At 46.4% G+C, this 8,037-nt stretch overlaps 1 long non-coding RNA gene across 2 annotated transcripts; it reads right to left on the bottom strand.

The window, feature by feature from the left end:
* Positions 1–207: 207 nt before the first annotated feature.
* LOC128345676 (uncharacterized) lies at positions 208–7,834 on the bottom strand. 2 transcript variants are annotated; one of them, XR_008316581.1, is made up of 2 exons: positions 7,770–7,834; positions 208–634 (listed from the first exon to the last, which is right to left on the bottom strand). It is a non-coding gene; the product is annotated as an uncharacterized LOC128345676 (long non-coding RNA). The 2 variants fall into 2 exon arrangements; XR_008316582.1 differs by lacking the exon at positions 7,770–7,834 and adding an exon at positions 5,664–6,019.
* Positions 7,835–8,037: the final 203 nt, after the last annotated feature.

Here is an 8,037-nt window from a genome sequence, read left to right as displayed (position 1 = left end):
TTCTTCACCCAGGCTTTTTAAAAATTAGATTTACAGTTTTAATAGTTTTTAATGTTGGGTTTTAGATGTTTTTAATGTTTTAATCATTTTTTATTTTGTTTAATTTGTATTGTGTTTGTTGTTGTTGTTGTTGTACACTGCCCAGAGTTACAGGTTTTGGGCGGTATATAAATATGTTCAATAGATATAAACAAACAAACAAACAAATAAATAATAAGCTTTACTGCACTTTTTCACATTCCCATCACAGATGATAATATGTCCGTCGATAGATCTGAAGATATGAAGTTTCTGTGCTATTAACGCTTAGTTTATACTTAGCCTCTGTCCAGCCCTTCATACCTGTGGAATTTTGTAGATGCCCAACATGGTTGAAATCTGGATGGAGATATCAGAGTCAGACCCTTCAAGAACAGCCACCAGATCACTCCTTCTTCCACAACTGTAGTTTGGAACATTCACCTTCCCAGTAGACAACAGGTCCACCACAGTGTCAGAAGTCATTATTGCATCATAATAGTTCTCATAGATGCTATAGCCCAGTGTGATGTTGGGTAGGAGCCTGGGATTCCGATTGATCTCCTGAATGGCAAACATGAAGGACAGGATGTTCCAATACCTTCTGATATCTGTCCTGCAACAAAATGTATGTGCCCACATTTATTTTTTATTTATTTATTTAGCGCATTTTTATACTGCCCCAACCCAAGGTCTCAGGGCGGTTCACAACAAACAGAAACAAAACATTAAAATCAATTAAATACTAAAAACAGTTTAAAACAAATAATAAACAATCCAAAAGTTAAAAAGTTAAAAAGCTGAAAGGCCTGGGTAAAAAGATGAGTCTTTAGACACTTTTTTAAAGCCGCTAGAGATGTGGAGACGCTTATTCCCATGGGAAACGCGTTCCAAATTCTCAGGGCGACAACAGAGATGTACGCAGTAGACGATGGGGATCATGCAGAAGAAGATGCTCTCTTAAGTACCGTGGGCCTAAGCTGTTTAGGGCTTTATAGATTACAACCAGCACTTAGTATTTTGCCTGGAAACTTATTGGCATCCAGTGCAACTCATGTAATATAGGAGTAATATGGTCTCTTTGAGATGATCCAGAGACCAACCCGGCTGCCGCATTTTGTACTAACTGAAGTTTCCGGACTACATACAAAGGCAGACCCACATGGAGCACATTGCAGTAATCAAGTCTGGAGGTTACCAGCAAGTGTACTACTGTTCTGAGATCATGAACCTCAAGAAACGGATGCAGCTGGCATATCAACCGAAGCTGATAGAAAGCGCTTCTGGCCACTGCCTCAACCTGGGGAACCGGGGAAATGTGTGGATCCAGAAGCACTCCCAGACTGCGTACCTGTTCCTTCTGAGGAAGTGTGACCCTATCTAGAACAGGTAGATCAATATTGCTTCCCGAGTGATGACCCCTCACAATAAGTACCTCCGTCTTGTCTGGATTCAGTCTCAGTTTGTTATCCCTCCTCCAGCCCATTATTGCTTCCAAGCAGGCATTCAGGGAGGATATGCCTTCTCCTGATGATGTTGACATGGAGAAATAGATTTGGGTGTCATCAGCATACTGATAGCACCCAGCACCAAATCTCTGCATGATCTTTCCCAACAGTTTCATGTAGATATTAAAAAGCATTGATTGGAGACAGTAAGGAGCCCTGAGGTACCCCATATAAAAGCTCAGATTTTGAAGAGCAACAGTCTCCAAGTGACACCATCTGGAATCTGCCAGAAAGGTAGACGCGGAACCACTGCAAAGCAGTGCATCCCACCCCCAACACCTCAGATGTTCCAGAAGGATATTATGGTCGATAGTATCGAAAGCTGCTGAGAGATCCAAAAGGACCAACAGAGTCACACTTCCTCTATCAAGTCCCAATTGGAGATCATCCATCAGACCGACCAAGGCAGTCTTTACCCCATAGCCCATCCGAAAACCAGTTTGAAATGGGTCTAGATAGTCAGTTTCCTCCAAGACTGTTTGGAGCTGGGAGGCCACCACCCTCTCAATCAACTTGCCCAACCATGGGAGGTTGGTGACAGGCCTGTACCTGTTAAACTCCGAGGGGTCCAAGGCAGGCTTCTTAAGAATAGGTCTAATAGTTGCCTCCTTTAAACAAGGAGGCATCCTGCCCTCCCTCAGAGAGGTATTTATAATTGCCACCAGGCTCTCCACAACAACCCCCTTGCCAGATATTATAAGCCACGTTGGGCAAGGGTCAAGCAGAGAGGTGGTAGGATGCACTGTTCCGAGCAGCTTGTCCACGTCCTCAGGAGTCACAAACTGAAACAGATCCAGTCTAACCACACAAGAGGAGTTGCTGGATACCTCTGCATCTGACACCGATAACTGAGGAGTCTAAATCTAGATCGACCCGAATATGAGAGACTTTGTCCACAAAAAACTCATTAAAAGTGTCACAGTGGGCAACTGATGGTTCCAAATTCTGATTTGGGGGAGTAGGAGGCCCTACTAGCCCCCTCATAACCCTGAATAGCTCCGCTGGATGAGAGCCTGCTGAAGCAATACGGGCAGAAAAGAAACACTTCTTTGCTGCACGTATAGCCAGAGCATAGATCTTTAAATGTGCTCTATGTCACAATCTGCTGGATTCGAGTCAAGTCTTTCTCCACTTGCGCTCCAGTCACCTACCGTGCCACTTCAGCTCCCGCAGATCTTCCATATACCAAGGAGCCATTTTTGAAGTGGATTGGAGAGGACACTTAGTAGCTCACCAGGGCATGTCTACTGCCCTGGTGAGCTGATTATTCCAATTCTCCATCAGGGCATCAACCAGATTGCTGGCAGGGCCAACATTAGATCCTTCCAAGGCTTATTGGAATCCTATTGGATCCAATAACCTTTTTGGATGGACCATTCTAAAAGGTCCCTCACCCCTGCAGAGGTGGGACGCAACTGTGAGTCTGACCTTAACCAGATGGTGGTCCATCCATGACAATGGGGAGATCACAGGAGTCCCCACCCACGGAACACCACCCTGATCAGAATGAAAGATCAGATCAAGAGTATGACCAGCAACATGTGTCGGTCCAGAGACCACTTGGGATAGGTCCATAGTTGTCATGACTGCTATGAACTCCTGAGCTGCACCAGACAACCCAGGCCCAAAGTGGATATTGAAGTCCCCCAGCACCATAAGCCTGGAGGACTCCAAACCCGAGACCAAGTCCGCGAGCTCAGTTAGGGATTCTGTTGGGCAGCGGGGTGATCGGTACACCAACAGAAGTCCCAATCTTTCCCTGGTCCCCAAACGTACGTACACATATTCAATATGATAAGACACTCTGATAGGGATCCTGGTAAGAGAGATATTATCCTTAAAGACCACAGCTACTCCACCTCCCCGCCAACACTCCCTTACCTGCTCCTCTACAAAGTACCCTGGAGGGAGAAGCTGGGCCCAAACTGGGCCCCCAGCCTCCCCCAAACAAGTCCCTGTGATACACACCAGGTCAGCCCCTTCATCCCTGATCAAATCAGGGATTATTTCAGATTTGTTTGGGACTGACCTGGCATTACAAAGGAGCAAGGCAAGGTTCTGTGGGTGGTTGGCATTGCTCCCCAAGTTCAAAGAGCTGGCAGGGCAGCCGGAAGGGGAAACAGCTATTAAGTTTCTGATATCCCTTCTCCTGCAACAGCCTGCTGACCTGCCAATGTAACTTCTTCTATTCCCCACCACCACTGGAATAGCCGCACTTAGACCAATGGACACGCCCTCCCATCTCCCCATCTCCAGACAGACTCCAAAACATTCAAAACAAGTCTTACCAAAGCCTTATCTCAGCCACTCCCCAATCCTAAAAATGCTGAAGCAGGGTGGGTAGCCCTCACCCTCATTGCTCCCTGAAGTGGCTCTCCAAAGGGGCAACCCCCTTTGGAGTTGCCCCTTCATTGGTGGCCCCTTCGGTGGTGGTTCCACTGCCACTGGCAGTCTCCTATATAACCCAGGGGCAGGCAGATGGAAGCCCAGGACCCCAGTCCTGCCAACACTCAACCGCAACAGAGCTGGCAGGCAGAAGTCCCACAGGCAGGCAGCAGTATTCTCTATTCAAGGACAACAACATATCAGATTCCAGCTGTTCAGCTCTGTGGCACTTGCTAACGTATAAATCTCAGAATATTTCTGGAAGTATAGTCATTCTGGATTGAATTCAGAGCCAAAAGCAGAATGGTTGATTCCTACATAATGGTTTACATGTGTTGGGCAGGGTAACTATTCTTGAAATTCACAATTAAAAATGATTTTTTTTTGGTTTACTTTAGGAAAAAAACAGGGCAGATGTGCACTGCAATGCCAGAATGAGGAGTTGAGGAGTGTGCAGTGCTTAAAAAATGAAGTCAGATAATAGGATACCCCTCCTGCTGCTCTCCTGTCCAAATTCAGAAGAGCTTCCTCTCTGCAGAGAGAACTGGCTAACTAGGCTTCCCTCTTTACTGAAGGACAGCCCCAGCAGCCAACAGCAGCCAGACTGAGGGAGGAGCATCTTCCCTCAACTCCAGTTGCAAAGCAACCAGACTGCAGGGCCAGTATTTGGATGTAAAGTTGACACCATGGAACCAGAGGTCCAGACAGCGGACCTCAACAAACTGAAGATACAAATCACTGAGCCGGGTCTCACGATTTGTGAGACCCGGTTTAGTGAGCTGAGCAGGGAGAGCAGGCTAAGCCCACTCTCCCCGCTCACGATCAGGCAGGGAGCCCTGGCCGGCCAGATCGCCCCCTCACACGATTGCTGGCTCCATGATGGAGCCGTCGGGGGCTGAGGAACTCAGGGGCCACGCGGCCCGCGGAAGCCCCAATATGCCCTGCGCGAGCTCGCAGGGCACACTGGGGAGAACCCCGGAGCCAGGAGGTGACTTTTCCCCTCCCCTCGGGGGTCTACTGGCAAGTAGCCACGCCGCCGCGCCGCGGCTACTCACGATCAGGGAGCCGGGTTTTGCGGAGCTCTCACTCCGCAAACCCGGGCTAAAGGCATGGGTAATTAGGTGGGTTACCCACCTGGGAACCACTGGGCTCACAGCCGAGCCTGGTGGTTCCCACAATTGGGGAAAATCGGGCTAGGAAAGCCTAGTGCGATTTTTCCCAATTGTGGGAATAGCCCCACTGTCTAGGGAGGGAAACCTCTGGTCCATTTTATGTTCAAACTGCGGTTGCCCACATATGCGTATACAGTATTTTAAACCAGAGGTCCCTTCACCTCCAGTTTTGTTACATGTAAGTGTAGCCAATGCTGCCTTCTAACCTCAGGTTTCAGTAGCAGAACTCACTACAAATGGAGAGTTCAAATTCAGGTTTGGGAACGAAAACACAGCCGAGGTTGGGTGATCAAACCATGGCTTCACACTTTCGGATGATCACAATCTCAAACCAATGGCATGTCAGTCAGTCAGTCAGTCTTTATTATTACGGTCACTGACCAGAACAAAAAAAAAGCAAATAAAATTAAGAAAATTAGTTAAAATACAATGTATCAATATCAATAAAATGGATTTTATAAATACCTCTGGCATGTTTGCCTCTGGTTTGGCATTATGTCCGAATGAGACCCTTGTATCATCTCATATATTATGCTGGCTTTAAAAATCAAGCTCACACATTATCACACTCACACATTACCTTGGTCTTTCAGCTTGACATTGTTCTTGGGAGGGATGTGTCCAGCCAGGAATGCAACAGGTGCAGCTTCCCCAGTCATTTGCTAAAGGTGTCCCTAGTGAATTTCTTCCTGATGCATTTCTGTAAGGCACAGCACTTCCCTCAAATGCTACCGCTACTATAGTAATTGTCCAGCTAGAAATTCAATAGGTGCAGCAAGTTCACCTATCATTCCTCCAGCAAAGCTTTATCTTTCTCTGTCTTCAGGTTAATGGCAATGCAAGGACTTTCTTGGCCCTCAACTTGAATAAAAGAAAGATGGTCAGGTTTAAACTCTTCCTGACTTTGTGCACTGTGTTTCATTTCCCTAACCCTAACTCTGCTTGCCCAAAAGAACAAGAAGAGGAGGGCACTTCCTGCTTGCATGATGATATGCTAATATATTTCCTCTGCTAAGTGCCAGAAATTCAAGGTGATTATGACTATGAACAGCTGTAAATATTTGTTATTTTCATAAGGTGCTTTAAAGGAAGACATTAAAGTGCTTGTTAACCATGTCATTGCATTAGACAGAACAATGGGGAAAGTAAATAGTAAGGGCTGCGGGATAATAATAACAATAAACTTTGTTAGCTGCCCCATAACAGATTATTTTCTGGGCGGCTCACAACAGAGGATTAAAACATACAATAAAAACACATAACACATTCAATCATAACAGACAAAAAAGTGAACAGAAAATATAAAATACAATACAAAGCTGCTTAAAAACTCATTTTAAAATTAAAGATCAGATAGAATCTGAAAACCCGCATGTAAAAGGCCTGGGTGAACAAAAAGGTTTTTACCTGGCATTGAAAAGAAAAAGTGATGAAGCCAGGTGAACTTCACTGGGGAGGCTATTCCATAATCAGGGTGCAACCAGCATAAAGGCCACCCCTCTCCCTGGTAGCCACCCACCTCACCTCTTTTGTCAAGGGCACCCAGAGGAGGGCTTCTGAAGAAGAACTTATGGTACAGGTAGGGACATATGGGGCAAGAGGGTCTCTCAGACAATCTGGTCTCAAGCCATTTAGGGGTTTAAAGGTTAAAATCAGCACTTTGAATTGGGCCCAGAAACAGACTGGGAGCCAGCGCAGCTGATGAAGCACTGGCACGATATGATCAAAATGTCCAGTCCCAATTAATAATCTTGCAGCCCTATTTTGTACCCACTGCAGTTTCTGGACAGTTTTCAAAGGCTGCCCCACATACAATGCATTGCATTAATCTAAGTGAGAGGTTACCAGAGCATTAGAAACTGTGTCCAAGCTATCTCTGTCCAGGTAAGGTCACAGTTGGCATATCAGCTAAAGCTTATAAAACGCACTCCAAGCCACAGAAGCCACTTGAGCCTCTAGTGAAAGTGCTGGATCAATGAGCACCCCCAAATTTTGAACCAGGTCCTTCAGGGATCTCTTCCATCTGTAGACATGGTAATGAGGTCAGTCACACAATCAACAACTGTGTTCTCACCTGGTTAGCTTTTCCTCCTATCTTGTTTCCACACAATAAGGAGGGCATTCAGCCAATCAAAAACTATGTTCTACCTGGGTTTGGAAGCTGTGTGTGCTCCCAATTTTCGGTTGCGTGAAACAAGGTAAGAGGAAAACCTGGGTAGAAGTGATTGCACTCAGACCCAAATGAAGAGACAAGACAGATAACAGGACTAAGTATTCAGTGACAACAGTGAATCCACCTAATAGAGAACGGGAGATACACTTTGGCTCTGGCCAGCATCTTCTCTGTGGTGAATGCTGCCATCTGAGCTGACTTATTGTTAAAGCCACCTGCCTCGAAATCACCTCCCTCAAGCCATGAGGTCCTTTAAGAAGGGTGATCCATCAACAGGCTGAAGTAAGCCTGAGGCCAACCCTCATTGAGCCGTGAAACCTCTAAGGAATGCCAAGGACCCCTCAATGCCAAATGTCTGCTTTAAGGTGCTCACCATCCTGCTCTGCCCATTTACACCACACTGTGCCTGATGTTGTGACCAGGAAAACCTAATTAACTAAGGGTAGCAGTGAGAGGTAGGCATAAAAGAGTCCCAGCAAAAGCCAGTCAGCAGAGGAGCAAAGAAATTCCTACCTGGCCCCCATGAGGGTGACCACACACTGAAACCCACACAGCACCCAAGGACTCGAGGGAGGGGGTTGCTCACAGAAACCAGACTGAATGGGAGGGAATAACAGGCCTGGCAAAGGAGCATGCTGGCCCCACCCACCCCAAACTCCTGGCCAATGAAAAGCCCCAATTGCCTCATGCCTCATTCAAATAAGACTGGGGGAAAGAATCTGTGCCCCGAATGGGTAGGGGCAAGTGCCTACATTGTGTGGAAGCAAGGTTAGAAGAAAAC

Source organism: Hemicordylus capensis, chromosome 2, assembly GCF_027244095.1.
Source record: "Hemicordylus capensis ecotype Gifberg chromosome 2, rHemCap1.1.pri, whole genome shotgun sequence".
In the NCBI taxonomy this organism is placed as follows: Eukaryota; Metazoa; Chordata; class Lepidosauria; order Squamata; family Cordylidae; genus Hemicordylus; species Hemicordylus capensis.
Note: the sequence above shows the minus strand (reverse complement) of the source record. Positions and strands in the feature narration are given on the sequence as shown.